At 35.6% G+C, this 18775-nt stretch overlaps 1 protein-coding gene and 1 long non-coding RNA gene across 4 annotated transcripts in view; one reads left to right on the plus strand and one right to left on the minus strand.

The window, feature by feature from the left end:
- Positions 1-18775, plus strand: part of RRBP1 (ribosome binding protein 1) — a 127590-nt gene that overhangs the window by 39413 nt on the left and 69402 nt on the right. The window lies entirely within an intron of this gene.
- Positions 2461-7430, minus strand: LOC141504416 (uncharacterized). The gene is made up of 2 exons (XR_012473364.1): positions 7299-7430; positions 2461-2558 (listed from the first exon to the last, which is right to left on the minus strand). It is a non-coding gene; the product is annotated as an uncharacterized LOC141504416 (long non-coding RNA).

Below are 18775 nucleotides of genomic sequence, written 5' to 3' on the forward strand. Positions count from 1 at the left end.
CCCTGTTACCTTCCTAGTATATCTTCTTTGACAGTAGTGAGTACCTTTTATCAAGGTTTACTTAAACTCCAATGAGGTTAACAGTGAGCCTCTCACTAAGCTTTCTTTAGACTTGTTTTTAACCATCTGCTTTATAAAACAAATCCTATCTTAATCTTCCCCCATCTTCCTCTGTTTTTTTTTCAAATGGGATTGTATTCTAAGTTGGGGGTTGCCCTTGGTAACCATCTCTACACTTAACCAGGAGATAAATATGCTTGCTGACTGAAGAGGTTTCTTGGGATCTTTTAGCCCCCTCATTATCTTGAATGTTTTATAGGAAATAGTGATACTCTGTTTCATAGAGTCTGTTATTTTGGATGTCAGGTTGAAGTTGTGTCTTTTTCTCATTGTTATTTTTATAATTCGTTACTAATTTTGACCTTTGCTCAGTTTATATCTCTTATAACTCCCACATGGGCTACTAACCACTTCCTGTCTGTAGCCAATATAATTTTGGGGGGGATCACAGAGTGGGACTCTGAACAAGAATCCTCTAACAATATATGCCTGAGAAGTTGTTACCCAATCTTTGCTTTATTTGCCATTTCTTTTAACTTCTCACTCTCTTAGTGAAGAAAGAATTCAAAGGCATGAGTCAACCAGTCTTTAATGACTTCATTTTTTAAACCTAAACCATATTTTCCAAAATTCTTTTCCACATTTTCCTGTGTTTACCTTGGGTTTAAAGTCACAAGAGTAGCAAAACATATATTGTTTGGAGAGTCCTTTCAGGTTGTTGGTAGAACTTCTCTACTTTTTTTCTTTACAGTAGATGTATAGGTAGTTATTTTCATGGTATTGTTGAAGTCATTAGAACACTGATACTAATGATAAAAGAGCCTTGTAATGATGTTATTTATAGCTTCTTGGATGCAAGATGAAATAAACTACTAATTCCTTTGTTTGCATCTCCAAGGTGAATCTATGAGTTACTTCCCATTGAGTACCAACATCTCTTTGTCTTCTGGTTTCATTTAATTCAAAAATGTCAGTGGTAGGTTCATTTCTTATATATAGTATGATATATTGGAAATTAATGACTGGAGATTTCATCCAGAGCATCAGTTGCTGAGTTTATCAATGATTTTTTAAATGGTTTGATTCTTAGAATTCCATACTCCCTTTCCTTTCAGTTTTCCATTGTTACTTCAGAAGTGAAAGGTTCCATGGGTCTGAAGGCCTCACATCATTTATTTATATTTTTGTTTCCTGGGTTTCCATGACAAGAATTTATCTGGTGGTCAGTTCAATTCAATAAGCATTTACATACTTCCTACTATATGCCAGACTGTCTTCTAGATGTTTGGGGCATAAAAATAAAAATGAAATTGTGCCCTCAAAGAGCTTACCTTCCACTGTGCATATACATAAATAAATAAATAATAAGGGTAGATTTAAAAAAATAATTTAAGATGGGCAGGATGCAGTAACACCTAACAACTGGAGTTGTTAGGAGTTGACTTGTTCGGAATATCATTTGGGATGATAGAATCTTAGATTTAGCTATTAAAAAAAACCTTAGGTAATTGAGTTCAATCCTCTCATTTTGCTAACTGAGGAGTTTAAATGATTATTTAACAAAATAAAAATACAATAAACAAAGATAATCTGAATATATAGTCCTTATGTATGGTTTACCATGCTAGTTTCTATTAGTGTTTGGTATCATTACCTTATGTCACACATTGCCTCAGCAAGAAAGATATTGGAAATTTAAAAAAATTATATGATCCTTTAATTAAGTAGAGATGTAAAATTAGACAATTATTAAGCCCATGATGGGATGGAGAGAGCTTTCCCCCTTCCTATTTTCAATTTTGTCTTTGGAAGAGAATTTTGCTCAGTTATAAATATATGTAATGTTTATTTTTTTAAATGAATGAAAAGCCTTTAGTGAGTGCATACTTCTGCTAAATACTGTGTCTCAAAAACAAAGTGAGGCAATCCATGCTCTTGAGGATCTTTTATTCTAATGGTTGGAGTCACTGCTGCTCCTAGGAGATTATATGTCTAGCCTACTTGAAGTGTACTATGGAGAACAAAAAGTAGATAAAATATGGTCTGTGCTTTCAAAACCTAGAACCTAGCAGAGGTAGATGGGTGCCAGATTGTGAAGCAGATTAATTTTGCTTGGCAGCCTAGAGAGTGTCTTCACTGGGTTTTGGGTAAAGCAGTGACATGATTAAGTGTATACCTAAACAAAAAAGATAAATCTAGCAAGGGAACCTGGAGTGAGAGAAGATGGAGTGGGGATGGAAAGACAACAGTGTAGGATATTTATTTTGCCTATTGATAGCTGGCATTTATATAGCACTTTAAAATTTTCATAGAGCTTTATGTGTCTTCTTTTGCTTGGGTGGTAATGAGGGATACTGCCAGAGTGATATCAAGGGGGAATAGAGAAGAGATAGCCAGGAGGAAGATCACAACCATTTAATTTAATAGAACAGACATTTAATAAGCACCTGTAGTATGCAAATTGTTGCTTTATTGCATCTTTCCTTGATGGTTCCCATCTGAAACAGAATTTTAGGTTAGATTGAATATGCATTTGACCATTTTTATAGATAAAGGAAATTTTGTAGCCTTGACTTTAGGTGAATCTGTAAGTGTGGCTCTAAATTGAACACTCTGAAGTAGAATCTGGTCTCATAGGTAGAAGGTGTATCTTTTTTCCCTGTTCTGCTTCTCCATGAATTAAAACTTTCCATGATGATTTTTATGCAGATTAGCAGAATGCAAACATGAAATTCATAAGAAATGATACTCTACTAGTAGTCTTTGAATTATCTATCATTCTTTTTACTTGCCTCTTGGTTTCATTCCAATTATTTCTTAATTGCTTGAAATTCTCTATTGATCAATGTCTTTCTCTGCTAGCCTTTCCCCATTCTTTTAAGCATCTAGCTTCATTAATACCTGAGTATTATGGAGACTAGACTGGAGATTGAACATATGATGGACTAATAATAATAGTTTATAATAATAATTTATAATAATATTTATATATATTACTTTTAAACTTTGTATACGCAACACTGGAAAGTAGGTGCTATTATTATCCTCATTTTAGAGGTAATGAAACTGAGACTGGGTAAGGTTAAATGATTTTACCCTAGTAAATGTCTGAGGTGGGATTTGAATCTCTATTTCTTTCTGACAATGAGCCCACTAAGGTGGTATCAAACTCAAATAGAAACTGAGCCACTAAACTGTAAGTAAGGATCCCTATAATCATAGATTGACTTAGAAAACCACATATTAACACTTTATATTATATTGTATTTTTACTTCTTTTTTGTTAAATATATTATATATATTTAACCTGATTTCAGAAGCCCTCTGTAGACAGTGTTACCTCTTTTTTTTAGGTTTTTGCAAGACAATAGGGTTAAGTGACTTGCCTGAGGCCATATAGCTAGGTCTGAGGTCTGATTTGAACTCAGGTCCTCCTGACTCCAGATCCGATGCTCTATCCACTGCACCACCTAGCTGCCCCCTGCTACCTTTTCTTTTTAAAAGCATTTTATAAATGATAAAGTCTCATGTAAATGAGTTGCTATTATTTTTGATGCTTCTGATAACAATTACTACTGCTATTATTATTATGATTATTAAATAATGAATTAATTGTCTATGTGGCTTGTGGGACCAGGCTCATTATTTTCAGTCATCCTTGTGCATGTGTAAAATTTACCATCAAAATCAAGTAAACCTACAAAATTAAAGTGACATATTTTTAATGACACATAATTGTTGTGTTACAGAATGATAATTAGGCACCAATGGTAAGCAGTTCACAATAATGACTGTAATTTCTATTATTTTAGGATAACCAATTTTTTTCCCCTTCTCATTTTGTTAACTCTTCATTATTGATAATCAGGGCCAGTGTCTGGAGCATAATTTTCCCTTATTACTCACACACATAACCATCTCCTGATACTTATCCCTTAAAAGACAAAAGGATTAGGATCTAGCTTCTATCAGGTATTTGCTGTGCTCTTTCCCTCTCAATTTTGAATAGCATATCAAGTTACTTCCTGGTTCTGAATTTCTTGGGGGCCAGAATACTTGAGGTCACAGATCTTTTGAACTGGGAATGTATGTATAGCACTCTTGATGGGGAGGAGCTCAGATTGGGAGAAGGAGAGTGGCACTTGAGAATGCACTGGGTACAGTGAGTATAGAGAGGAGCATAGGAATATGGGGTGGTTTTTGTCTGAAGACAAATTGTTGAGAGTCCCTAATGAGAACAATGACAAAATTCCATAGCATTGTGTTTTGCTGTTGGTGTTGTATTTTTATCTCGATCTGTGAATTCACTGGTTTAGAAGCCAGTGTAGACTGGCAACTGTTCTAGCCATCATAGGTGTGACAGAGGAACTAGAGTGTGTGTCAAGGTATGGGAAATGAACTTAGGACTTTCTGACAGTCTTGCTCTTTCCACTAAAACACACTATTTTTATGAGAGTGTATCTTTATATTTCTTTATCTACAAACTATGTGTCAAATGTCTTAATCTTAATGCAAATTTTGAGTTATTAAAGTTATTATTTAAAGTTATTAAAATATATAAATATTTAAAGTTATTAAATATTATATAAAATGTCACTAGGACTTTTGGAACACCCTTATTTAGTATTACAGCATATGAATTTTTAACTAGATTAGTTCTCTTGATTAATTTCTTGGCTGTTGTGAATCTTTTTCTGCTTATTTAATATCAGTTTCTTTTCTTTTTGTTCTGAATAAATATCGAGCTTATTAGTATTCAGAATTTTTAAATGAATGCAATATTTAATTTTTTCCTGAATTATCCTCCTTACAGCCAAATAGGATTCTATCAGCACTATGCCTTTATTGTTCTCTATTGTGGAAATGTTGTATTTCCTCTTCCCCCTACCCCCCCCCCCACCTAATTATTAAGATGCCATTAGTGTTGTTTAGAAACTATACCCTGACAAGAAAGAATTTCTCATTTGATAGCATCAAAACTGAATGCCTAGAGGTTTAAAATTATGATTAAAATGGGGTTAACTGACCAGTGGTAAATATGATCCAGCTCTTAACCTGCATTAACTAGGACTAATTTTACAGCCTCCAGGTGTCCAAGGTTTATTGTTCCTCCTCTTGAGGAAATGATCTCCCTTTTCTAGGAAAGTTTATTGTTTTTTGCTAATTTCCAATTTGTTCTATATTCCCTTTTCTTTGGTTCTAAAATTCACTTATACATAGAAATACAGATAATAAGTGTTATTTATAGCCCAGCCCTATAGTGTGGAAATAAAATGCAATGTGTGCAATTTTCTAGAGCCTGTTGACCCAGCAGTAGGCAGAATCTAGAACATGACTAGGATGAATAATAGGATCATAGATCTAGAGCAAGAAAGGACCTCAGAGTTCATCTGGCCCAATCCCTCATTTCACAGTTGAGGAAACTGAGGTCCAAGGACATTGAGTTATCCATCTCTAAACTCCCCCTTGTCTATATTGTTAAAAGTACCACCATTCTTCAGTCTCCCAGAATCATAATCCAGCATTACCTTGGACTCCTAATTCTCTTTTACTCACACATATAATCAGTTATCAAACCTTGCCATTTCTACATGTACAACATCTCTCTCATCTGTCTCCTCGTTTCTCATGCCACTTCTACCATAATTAAGGGCCTCCTCCCATTTTGCCTGGACTGTTACAGTAGTCTCTTATTTGATCCTCTAGCCTGTCAGATCTCTTTTCACTCCAATCCATCCTCTACAAAATAGCTGAAGCAATTTTCTTTAAAGAAACAATCATGTCATTCCCCTATTCAATCAGTTCCAGAGCCCTGTCGTCTGTTTTAGCTTTTAAAACCCTTCATTCACATCCTGGTCCTTGCAAACCTTTTTTGCTTGATTAGACATTAACTCTCCTTGCACTTCGCCGTTTAAAATTGGCTTTCCTCTGTTCCTTGCTCAGAAAGCTCTGCCCTTGAACTTGATCAATCCCCAAGCCTCTGACACATTTCCTCCTCATCTCTGCCTTGGAAAGCTCTCTACTTCCTTCAGCACTCAGCTGAAGCATCACTATCTACAGGAAGCCTTTCCTAATTCACCAAGCATTCGTGCTGTGCTCTAAGTTCTTTGTGAGGAGTTTTCCTATATATTTTCTACATAAATGTATTTTTCTGTACATTTATTCAGGATTCCCTTATATAGTATTGTTCCAATCCAGAACAAAATCTTGCATATAATGGAAGAACATTTACTAAACAGTAATGTGGAGAGGATATTTAGTGAGATTTCACCATTGACTGAGATAGACACAATATTAGCTTTGTGGATGCCTCTGAACCAGAAGGTATGTTGATTCTCCCAGCAGCCATCTCAGGACCACCAGCTACTTGTAAGGGAGCTTTGTTGGTGGTGGTTTTTTGCTGGTTTTTTTTTTTTAATATATATCTTAGTTGATTGTGGAGCTCTGTCAGAGCCTCTAGCCTTAATCCTCTATTAGGTCTTGAGAACAGTTTCAGTGCCTTTTTTAGGGAAAAATTGGGGACTTAGGGGGATGTTGTTCCTCCATTTATCAGGGATGTTTCATCTTTTTGTCTTTGTATTAACCCTAGTACCTTAGCCTAGTGCCATGCTTGTTACACAAGTCACAGCTGCCAAGCAAGATTTGAAGCTTGAACCACCTCTTTCCATTGTATCACACTGTCAATCGAAGGAAAACAGAAACCAGGGCACATATAGATATGAAATTCCCCATATGTAACAGAAGTCATAGAGATAAGTACTAATAGGCAGATTGTGGTTTTCCATGCAGTCTTCTAAGACCTGTCTCCCACAGCTGAGAGAATTTGGTCTGAGGTTGAGGCAATGCAGTTAACACAGTTAATGTCTGGACACCACCGACAGTGGTTTCTTGGTGGTCAGTGCTCCAGTTATCCTGCTGTGCTTTATCTGGTTCTTGCCACTGTTGACCATCTCTGCTGGCCTGATTTGATTCTTTTGTCCTGTCTCAGAATCCAGCCATAAGAGATGAGCACCGATGTGTTGTGAGCCCACAAGTATCCTTCACTCCCCCTTTCGCCTTTCCACCTTAGCTCCCTACCCAATCTAGTTTGTACACAAAACAATTTAAACCAAATCCACTTTAAGTCAACTGTCTTTCTTCTATGACTTGTATGGCTATTCATGAGTCTGTGCTTTCTTAGCCAGTTCATCTCAATAAGTATGCTGTTAAGAATTTATATGTGCCTTTTAAATACTTACTTGATATTACACCCTAAAAAATCTCCATTGAAGTCCTCCTCAGCTGCCACACCATGGGGTGAAAGAAGTTCTGGGTTCTTAAAGGCCTCACAGGGGAAGGTATGTGCTGGGGCAGGACCTATTAGTCTGGAAGGTTTTTGACTTTAGAAGGATCAGCTTGTCTTAAGTTCCGAGGGGATTATTATCAGATATATCCCCATGGTGACATTTTTTTCCCTTTCATAACGACTCTGGAAGACTCTACTAATAAAAAAAAAGGTGGTAGGATGTTCCAGGGCACCTAAACCAAGATAGTCACAGATTCTTGAAGTGGTAATAGAATCTGGTGCTCCCCAGTACTTTTCAGATCTGTTATCTCATTTTTATTTTCATAACAACCCTAGGATAAGATGCAAATGATATTATATCCATTTCATAACTGTTGAAAAACTAAATGGAGAAACATGGCTATCTTTCAATAGATGCCCTTCTGTGGAAGAGGGATTAGATTTCATTTGTAAGGATTATGCAGAACTAATTTATAGACTTTTAATTTGAATAGAACAGGTAAGGCTAGTCATTTTCACGGAAATCAGAAGTCAGAAGTAATCTTAGAGACCTTTGACTCCAATATTCTTGTTTTGTAGATGAGGAAACATAGGTATAAAGTACTTTGTTTAGAGTCACATAGATATCTGAGGCAGAATTTGAACTCTTTCTGACTCTAAGCTCTGAACTCTTATCTTCTATTCCACCCATCTCTCTTGTTTTTAACATTTTAGTCTTGAGTCAACTTGAGATTTGGGAGATCCTTAAAGGAGTTTTAAACGATGGACAGCCTTTTTTGAACCAAATACTGATTTCATGAGTTAGTGAAGTATGTAGCGTAAATATTGTTATGCCCATTTACAAATGAGTAAATTAGGTGCTATCTATATTCTAAAGGATTTTAGGATTTAGAGCTGGAAGGGCCCTTAGAGATTTTCTAGTCCAATTTCCTCATTTTACAGGTGAGAAAACTTGAGGTTAGAGAAGTTTTGATTTGCTGAGGGTTACATACTCTAGACTCCAAATATAGCCTCTTTCTTTACTCCATTCTGTGTTCCTACTTGCCAACAATCATATAATCACAAAATATTTGTAGCCAGCATTTGAACTGGGTCTTCTGATTCATAGCTTTTTCTTACTACCTGTGTTCTTTTAATTGATTTGTTTTGGAGTGGGCATCTGTTAAACACATTTAAAAAAAAAACACTTCCCAGGGGTAGCTAGGTGGTTCAATGGATAGAGCACCAGCCCTGGAGTCAGCAGGGCCTGAGTTCAAATGTGACCTCAGACATTTAATAATTACCTAGCTGGGTGACCTTAGGCAAGTCACTTAATCCCATTGCCTTGTAAAAAAAAACCCCAAAATCTCTTGTTGATGAATTAATGTCAAAGTAAATATCAGAGGACTCAGTTTGTCCAACTGACATTTATAGCAGTCTTCTTAGTTCTAAAAATACTCCTGAGCATTTTTTTCTTTGCTTTCTTAGAATTAAGCTATTGTTAAAAATGTTACTACTGCTTTATAAGTGTAGAAATGCTCTTAGGAATTGATAAAATTCTAAGTCATTAACTTATACTCTTTGTTATTCTTAAATAAGCTTGGATAAATTGGCTGCAGCAAATAATAGCCCTCTTAGATTTCCTCAGAGCCACACCAATTAGAGAATTAGGTTGGACATCAATTCCTTGTAGTGGTTTTCTCAACAGTAAATGAATTCCAATGAACCCTCTCACTTTAGCCAATTCTATTGCATTGACCAGATTTCATTTAGAGCAGAGGTGGGTAACCTTTTCTCTACGAAAGGCCATTCAGATATTTATAACGGGCCATACAAAATTATCAACTTAAATATTAGCCTGCTCTATTTGTTCAAATATTTAATTAAGTCACCTTAAAACTCTTCTAGATTTATTGAATTCCAAACCCTCCTGTGGGTGTCTTGGCAGCACCAGACAAAATGATTTTGAGGACTTTATATAGCCTGTAGGCTGAATGTTCCCCACCCCTGATTTAGAGGAGTCAAGAGATGGAGAAAGGAGAATTTTTTTTTTAAAGTTCTAATAGTACACATGAGTCCCCACCAGTATATGTCCCTTGATTACATGTTGATATCAGTTAGCCATCCAGACTTAGCTTTAGAAATGAGTATTTACTAAGGTGATAAAATTAGAAAAACTGCTGCAGCCACATTCCTTCTAACAATGGCATCCCCTTCCTCAAATGCATGTAAGCATCTAATAGAAAATCTAAAAGAAAATGTGGTAAAAATGTAATTTATAACTTTTGTTTTCTGGAAGTTCTTTTCTTCCTCCATTAATAAGACTGAAGTCCCTATTAAGTTTCCCTTAAGCAAACTTTCTGTTTTTGAGTCCTTGCTGCCTTTTTTCTTAGTGTGTCTAACTTGTCCTCAACTCCCAGTGCAGACACTACCATTAGCTATCCTGGGGACATGTTTAGGACGCCTGTGGGAATCCTGAAATCTCTCAAATCTTTCAGAGTTCACAAGTCATCCTCTGGTCAAGGGGAAGGCTTAAGGATACAGACTTTATTTTCCTCCTCTTCAACCCCTCCAAGTAATTCCTTCTTTAAAGTTTAGCAAAATCTTTCTTGAAGCTGCTATTTAGCATTCAAATGATGGGCTCCAAATTGGTTTACTCTTATTCAAGTTCCAGATGGTGTCACTGATTCATGTCCTTTGTAACTCCATTGTATTTCATCCGTTGGCTTTCACTTTGTCCAAACTTCTTAACTTTTTAAAGAATTTTTTTCACTTAGTGTAATTCTTTTAAAGGATTCATTGATTCATTTGAGGTGTTATTACCTGATAAAAGTATGAAAATGTAAAGTGTGAAAGAGGAAGTGAGGGCACTGAATGGACACTCCTTCCACTTTATACAAGCATTTGCAGAGGATCTTGAAAATGAATTTGTCTTAGGAAATTAAACATTTTTATTTATTAAAATTTAGTAATTAGAGAGGATCATGGCCAAGTAGCAACACAACTTGTAACCATGAAGATAAAGGTTCAGATATGATCCTAACACTACCTGTTAAATCACCTAATGTCTTGGTGCCTAAGGGAACTTCTTAGGACTTAATTACTAAGTGGTGAAGGGAGTTACCCTTAAACTGAAATTATAGATTATTAATATACTAATTACAAGAGTTCATTTAATTAGGCACTCTTGTGGTTAGCCTAGAACTAGTTATATCATTCTTATTATTCTTATTCTTATTATTGCAAAGGTCATTTAATTACAAATAAATGATTGAATCTCTCATTAATGTTAGTCTTTCCCTTCTATTCTTTGAAATTAGTAAAAGTTGTTCAGAGTTGTAAATGTAGTAAAGATATTTTGTTATATTTGTGAAGAATGTATTGATACTGCCCATTTTTGTTCTCTGGCCCGGGGACTGGTGTTTCTGTCAAAAAGCTTTGTATTTTTGTTGCTAATCATTTTACAAAGACTTTCATAGGCATTGTACCTGGCCTTCTAGGATTGATCAGATGAAAAACATGTAAACATGAAGAGAAGTAGCCAAATGTTGACAGTAGCAGAAAGGAAAGGAAGCCAACATTATGATTTTATAGTTTTGAATTGACAGTTTCAAATTTTGTCTAGTTGGTATCTTAGTTGAATTATAAAATTAATGAGGATAATGAGGTAGAAAGAGCATTGGATTTTAAAATTAGAGCAACTGGGTTTGAGTCCAACTCTATAGACACTTAATACTTATAATCTTTCCTCATCTATAAGGATTGCTATTTATGATACTGATCTTACATGATTGTTGGGAGGTCAGTGGTATATCAGAAGATAAATTGCCACTATTGCATTAACTATAATGTTAGTAACAACAATAGTGACATTGTAGTGTAGTGGATAGAGGTCAGGCTTCCAAGCCAAGAAGGGCCTGGGTTCAGGGATCAGCCAAGATATATGCTTTGTGACCCTGGGTAAGGCTTTCAATCAGGCAACTTTGTAAGACTATAAATTAAATAGAAGACTTGAATTAGTAGAAGAATTTTCTTTTTGAGGGAGTGATTAGTAGCAGTGATTCTCAAAATTTTTGCTGTCAGTATCCCTTTAAAGATATTCTCAAATTATTGAAGACTCCAAAGAACTTTTGTTTGTGTGAGTGATAGTTTATTGGAAATTAAACAGATAAAATTCATAAAATATTAATTCATTTTAAAATAGCAAGAATAAACTCATTACATGTTAACATAAATAAAATTTTGTCAATGAAAAATAGCCATGCCTTCCTAAACAAAATAAATTAGTGAGAAGTCAGCATTATTTTGCATATTTTTGCACATCTCAAATATCTGACTTAATAGAAGATATCTGTATTCTCTTCTGCATTCAATCTGTTAAGATATTGATTTGGTTGCAGTATATGAAGAAAATATGATTTCATAAAAATGTAGTTGTCAAAATGAGCAGAATTTAAGTATGCAAATATTTATAGTATAGAAAGGGTTTTGAAGACTCCAAGGCCCTGAGGCTCACACTTTGAGAATCACTGCTCTCTATCAATAAAATCACAGGTCTAGCCCCACTTCTCTTTATATAATACACTGTCTAATGTCTTCATGGCACCTCTTCACGATCCTCCTTGATATGAAAAATTTAGAAAGAGAAAGTAGAGATTTGTGAAAATCATACCAACTTTCATGGACTGGTTTTGCTATGGGCTATTTCAGTAAATAGTTAATCATGGTCTTTCCGCCTTTTTTGTCTTTCTTCGTATCTCATTGCTTATTATAGCATATAGTAGTTCTTAATAAATGTTTATTGACTGGCTTTATAGGTGATTTCTCTATTCTCTTGGACTACAGAGTGATAAGAACATAGAGAACTTGAGACTTTGCAGGAAAGGAGAGTTGAGATAGAACTAATCAATAGCAACAGGGTCCAACTCTGTTTTCTTAGTCCAAACAGAACATTAGATGGGGAGAAAATGTTACTGGAGTGAATTCTGATGCCCATAGACATATACAAGTAACCACAGTAAATAAAATTAGAAGTGCCACCCCACCCCAGAAGTGCTCTTCACAGAAAGTTTTCACTCTGGGGTGCAGGGTCAAAGTTTCATGCCTCGTTTCTGCTGAAGGTGTACTCCCTATTCCCCTTGATTTTCCAGGTTCATTTGCTCTCTTTGACCCTCTGATCTTGTGGTTGTGTCATGAGGCCACCTTAGCGGTGGAAAGAAGCTGTGTTAGTTTTAGATGAGAGAATTATAAATGCAAGTGTAAAACAGGCAGGAAACACTGGGGGAAAAAAAGATGCTGATTTTTATCAAAATATTTGAAAGAGAGAAGATATTGAGGAACACAAGATAGAGGGAAATGTTTCCTCCCCTAGCATGGATTACTGTTTGGCTTCCTAAATCCATGTCTTTCATTGTTTCTTTCTAGTTAAAGCAGAAAAACATATATGGGAAGGCAAAATTTCTTACACAGTAAACTAGAGTATGTGTGGTGATGGGGTTTTTTTTTAATCTATTTTTGATCCCTGATTAGTAGTCTTTACCCAAGTAATTATGTTGGTTTGCCTTCTCCAGCTCTGTTTTCCCTCCTTGCAAAACTAAGCTACATTGACAAGGTAATAATCAGCATCATAGTTTTAAATTTTAAAAAGCTATTCCAGTCCTGCAATTGTAAAGTAGTTCAACTGTACATTATCTGGTCCTCTGTGCTCTCTGTAAACCAAAGCTTTAGCCATTTTTTAAAGTACAGTATGTTCCAGAGGCTCCAAATTTAGTGTGACTGGAACATTGAACTTTGGGCCAACATGAACCCTAAGTTGCTTGGTTTGCTTTGTATAGCCCTTGGTTACATGCAGAGGAGAGCCTAGGCTCACTCCTTTAATCTCTTAACTCTGTCATTGATTGACTTAAGAAGAGGTTTTTTATTTATTTATTTTTTTTGTTTCGGTAGATGTTATCATGTACAGAACATCATAATCCTTCATCAGCACAAATGAGTGAGGATCAGAGAGACTGATGGATAATTCATGTCATTTTTATTGAGTTTTAAATATGGTTAGATATTCTTTTTTTGTTTTGGGTTTTTAAAAAAAAATTGGAAGTGTTTCCCTATATCACTGGAAGTACCTCATACCTTCTCAGTCAGCTCAGTCTTACTACTGATTGACATGGGAGCCTTGGACCTGTTCCATTTCCAAACTGGACCTGTTTATCCCTTCTTAGGCAATCCAGTGGCTTCCTGCTCTCAGGCTCACCCTGTTGGTGCCAGGCTTAGTGAAGCTGCCAAGGGAACTTAGCACTTTCCTACTCAGAATTTTTGACCTCTAACTTGCCACCTGCCTCAGCATCCCCAGTAGTAAGGGCTTCATTTGTATTCTCCACCTTCTCACTTTCTTTGTAATTGACTCAAGGACCTGGCCCATTTTTGGCCCAGTCGGGGAAAAAAAAAAGATTGATATTTAGTTAAACCTGTAGAAGAGGAAGCTATACAAAGAATGCTCCAAAGAAAATTCTGTTTGCATAGAATCAAAAGGACCCTTTGTCACTTTTGTGGCCAGGAAGGAAGGATTTAATGTCTCATTGTTATGAGAAGGGCAGAGGTATATATTTTTCATTCACTCATAGATTATTCTGTCACTGCAAAAATTTCATTATTCATTTTAATAAAGTTCAAGGTACTTTACCAAGATTTAAGAGAGCCACTTTTATAAATAAATTTGTTTATCCTGCTAGTTATTGGACACACATTATAATGACTCAGTTGGACAGTGGACTCACCATCTACCTTTGTCCAGATCCAGCAGACACACAATAATAGGCAGATCTGTAATTAAAGGCAGTGGTTTTCAAACCTTTTGAATTTGAGAACTCTCTTTTCATGATAAATTTTAAGTACTCCTCTCTTCCCCATGATAAGTTATATTTTTAAGATTGTAGATTGCATAATATATAATATCAAAAGTTATGAGTTTAGTAACATTTGTAGATGAATTTGTGTTTTTTAGTCATAACAACATCTACATAACCTCCCCAAAGATGTTTTTTGCTTAGTGTGACAATGCTTAGTGTGCCTATGGATTCTAAGCCAATCCAAGAAGCATCATCTACTGTGTGCACAGCACTGCCAATCAAAAATGATAAAAAGTTTTTTTTTCTTAAAGAACTCACATTCTGTTGGGGTAGAGAAGTGGTAAGGGTTTTCCTTTAAGTTAGATCTGTTCTTCATGGGCTGATAGGTTGGGAATTACTGGTCTAAAGTGTTAATGTGAAAGGGGGGGCTTGTGCCTGGAATAATAGAAAATGTTATCACCTCCCTGTTGTCATGTTCTTCAAATATGAAGGATAAACATTAATAGAAAATATATTTCTTTGTTAGAACCAGGCATTCAATTTTACCAAACAATTGATAGTGTTCAGTAAGGCTCTTTTCCTTGATCTCAACTTTTATGTGAAGTATAGACACATATATACTGATGAATTGAGGTTAAGGGAAAAAAAATCCTGGGTTATTTTTTTTTTTTTGCGTTGAAAGTAAAAGGGGCGGCTAGGTGGCGCAGTAAATAGAGCACTGGCCTTGGAGTCAGGAGTACCTGGGCTCATATCCGACCTCAGACACTTGATAATTACCTAGCCGTGTGGCCTTGGGCAAGCCACTTAACCCTATTGCCTTGAAAAATCTAAAAAAAAAAGTATATACATATATATGTATATATATATGTATATATATACCATTCATTCCCCTCCAGTTCTGAACCTTACAGAATTCTTTTCTGTTAATTCATTTAAACTTTTAAAATAGGAATATTGGTTACTTACAATAGATTTCCCATACCCAACTCTTTAACTAAAAAGATAAGAGAGAAATGTTAAAGTATCTTTTCTGCCACTTTTGGAACCTGTACCTCTTTGGAACTAAGGAGGAAGTGTGAATGGTCAGTACCTCAAAATGGAGGACCTGAGATCACATCTCTTCTATGATAGCACCTTTATGGCCTTGGGCAAGTCACTTCACTTTCCTTTGCCTCAGTTTCTTCATCGCTAAAACATAAGATGACTTCTAAGTTTCTTTCCATCTTTTGGTCTATTAGCCTTGTATCTATAGGTCCATGCTCATTACTTTTTGGTAACTAGAAAGCTTTGCTGTTTCAGATCTTAGCTTTTACCCTCTTGATTTTCCCAACTTTCTCTCATAAAGTAGATATTTCAGGTTGGAAGAAGCTTCAGTTGTTTGTTTTCCTAGTTCACTTTCTTTAAGAGGTCTCTGATTATCCTCAGTTGATGGATATAATCTTGTTCATCATTGAAGTTCTATCAAAGTTGCAAGAAACTTCAATGTGCATGAAAAAAATCAAATGTTAGGTGGAAGGGTAATAAAAGGACAGATCAGAATAATCAAACCTAAATATGAATCACTTCACTAAACTTACCCCCCTCACATTAGGAACCAGAAAAAGATACACTGTAATTTGGAATTAAATATAAATTCTATAAACTCTTTTGCACTTCTGTTAGGGGATGGAATTCATAGATTTAGCATTCTAAGGGAATTTAGACCTCATCTGGTGCTACTTGCTTATCATACCAACAATATGAATGTAGCCAGGCAAGTTTAAATGACTTGTTTGGAGACACCCAGATAGTAAGTGGTAAAATGGGATTTGAAGCCAGATTCTGATTCCCGTTTTAAAATCCAAATTGAATTTGGCTCAGAAGCAGAGAGAGGTTTCATTAGGGTAGGTTGTGTAAATAAGCCAGTAACTTGAATCTAGATCATTGAATCCTGGTGCATATCTGAGGTGGCACTTGTACAAGATTTAGGATTAAGTATAAAAAGTAAGTTGAGATGTCAAGGCCCTGGACTTGCCTCTCTTCTGTGACCAGAAAGTTTCAACACAGTGCTGTCAGATACCTGTGGAAATAGCTAGGTTTTGATTTAGCAGACTATTTTTCTTAATCCAACTGAGGGCTGTTCTGATAATCCTTCTTCCATTAAGCAACAGCTGTCAGCATGCGCTCCAAGAAGCAATTCCTGTACCATTTTAAGGTTTATTACTGCTGGGTAAACCCAACATCAACCAGAGAAAAATGTTAACAGTCCTCTGGACCTATGCACAAATTGCTTTGGTTGATCTGTTGTGGAAAGATGATCAATAAATGAATAAGGAGAAAGGCTGTGGTTGAGAATTTTATTTTACTTGATTGTTGAGTATTTCTTTCTCATTTAGCCTTTGGGGAACTCCTTAATTCCAACAGTGTTAAGCACATTCTCAATGGGATACCACAGTTTTAACACTGAGGTGAAAAGATGGTCAGAATGATTCTTGCTGATGATTATGACTCTTGAGTACAGTCCAGAAAGTGGTTTGGGATAAATGGAATTAAAAATATTTGAGGTGCCCTGTATATTTCCACAAATCAACCACCCTGTGGCTGTTTTGGCTTTCTTCCCCATGTAGGTATTTCTCCCTGGAACCTGTCCAGTGAGTGGTTTTGAAACTTTACTTTGTCCAGCCTAGACCTTAAATGGGAGATTTAGGTGGGATTAGAAATGCTTGGGAGAGGTAGTTCCAGGAAATGATTTAAGGGTTCCTTAGATTAATACTTCTTTATCTAATCTAGTATATCCTTTAAATACTGGTTCTATAGATAGGATGGTTAAGTACCATTGTGGCATAGTTTTAATTCTTTTGGTGGGAGCCCAATAAAGGACAAGTTTGTTGTAACTATGGACATTGCTGTTTTCTAAGCCTTTTTTTAGTTTCACTATATTTTAATAGTAAGTTCAAAGTTTGACCCTCATTCCATAATGTAAAATTTTGTTTCCTTAAAAAAAAAACTGGTTAATTGCTTTCTCTTTCTAGCACAATTCTATATGAAGCAATGGTTTTTGACAAAATTTGTAACAGATTTTTTAAAAAAATAAAGTGGATAAACATTGAGTAGGTTATAAATAAAAACAACTCAAATTTATATAGGAACATTTCACCATGATTTCCTTAGAACTTCAGCTGTTGGGTAAATAGTGCAGATATTTTTAGTTCCATTTTATGGATGAGGAAATTGAGGTTTTGGGAGGCTTCTACATGTTCATAGTTGGAGGTAGAATTTTAACCCAGGTCTTGGTGGTTACAAGTCCAGTTACTCTTCACAATATTTGGTTACCTACATTGATATTGTCTTATATGATGCCTTTCAAGTCCAAAACTATTATTGAAACTGTGTATCTCCTGAAATAGCTATTAGAGTTTAGAATTCATAGACAGTGATGGAATCCTAAGCAGAGTGTTCATGACTTGTGAGGAAGAAGGGAATATTGAACAGTTTTTCATAAACCCTTTTCTGAGCGCTAGAGCAATCCTGTGCCTGTAAGCAACCAAGTAAGGGAGAGGAAGAAGCCTCAGGTTCTGTTTTGACCACTGCAGAGGTTTAGTTAATTCTCTTGGGAGTTTTACCTCTAAAAGCAGTTTTATTTGGGAGGAAAAGGTCTTTAAAATACTACTGCCAATTTTGGGAACTCTCAGCCCAGAGGTGGTAATGGAGTCAGACAACTGGTCAGAAAAAAATTATAAGGGACCCTCTACTGACACTAGGTGCAGAGCTGGAGGTATAGCAACTATTATTACCTGTGCAGAATTGTGGGTCAAGGTTCCAGGGCAAAAAGGACTGTTAACACTTGCAATTGCAATTACTCTTCCTTCTTTAAGACCAGGGTTCAGACCATACCTCTCTCTGGATGATGCTTATTTGAAAGCACTATCTTGCAGACCCCCAGAAGTAGCTCTGAAAACAGAAGCATAAACAGAAGTCTAAAGCTTGGCACAGTGTCCCCCACCCCCACCCCCTAGGTGAGCCAGAACCCAAATCTAATATAAGTTTAATAAAAAGAGGTACAAGAGCTGACTGAAGAAAATAATTCCTTAAAAGTTAGAATTGAGTAAGTGGAAACTAATGGCTCCATGAAGTAAAAAAGAATGAAAGCATAGAAGAAAATGTGAACTATCTCTTTGAAAAAGCAACTGACTTGGAAAACAGATTGAGGAGAGATAATTTGAAGACTTTATTAGATTAGCTGATAGTGAAAAGAGGCAGGGTGGGGTAGGGATGGGGGAACTTAGACATCCTATTTATATCTATAATTTTACATATATATGTATATATATATGTGTGTGTATATATATATATGTATATGCATATACATATATATATATATATATATTTATTTATTTATTTATTTATAATTAAGGAAGACTGCCCTGATATCTTTGACCCAGAGGGTAAAATAGGAATTGAAAGAATCCACTGAGGTTAAGTGGCCTAGCAGATAAAGCATCAGCCCTGGAGTCAGGAGGACCAGATTTCAAATCTTGTCCTTAATAATGAGTATCACATTGCTTGTCTTTTCAATGAATGGGAGAGGGACTAGAAGAAGGAACTCAAAATTTAAAAAAAAAATAAA

The sequence above is a fragment of the Macrotis lagotis genome, chromosome 1, assembly GCF_037893015.1.
Source record: "Macrotis lagotis isolate mMagLag1 chromosome 1, bilby.v1.9.chrom.fasta, whole genome shotgun sequence".
Classification (NCBI taxonomy): domain Eukaryota; kingdom Metazoa; phylum Chordata; class Mammalia; order Peramelemorphia; family Peramelidae; genus Macrotis; species Macrotis lagotis.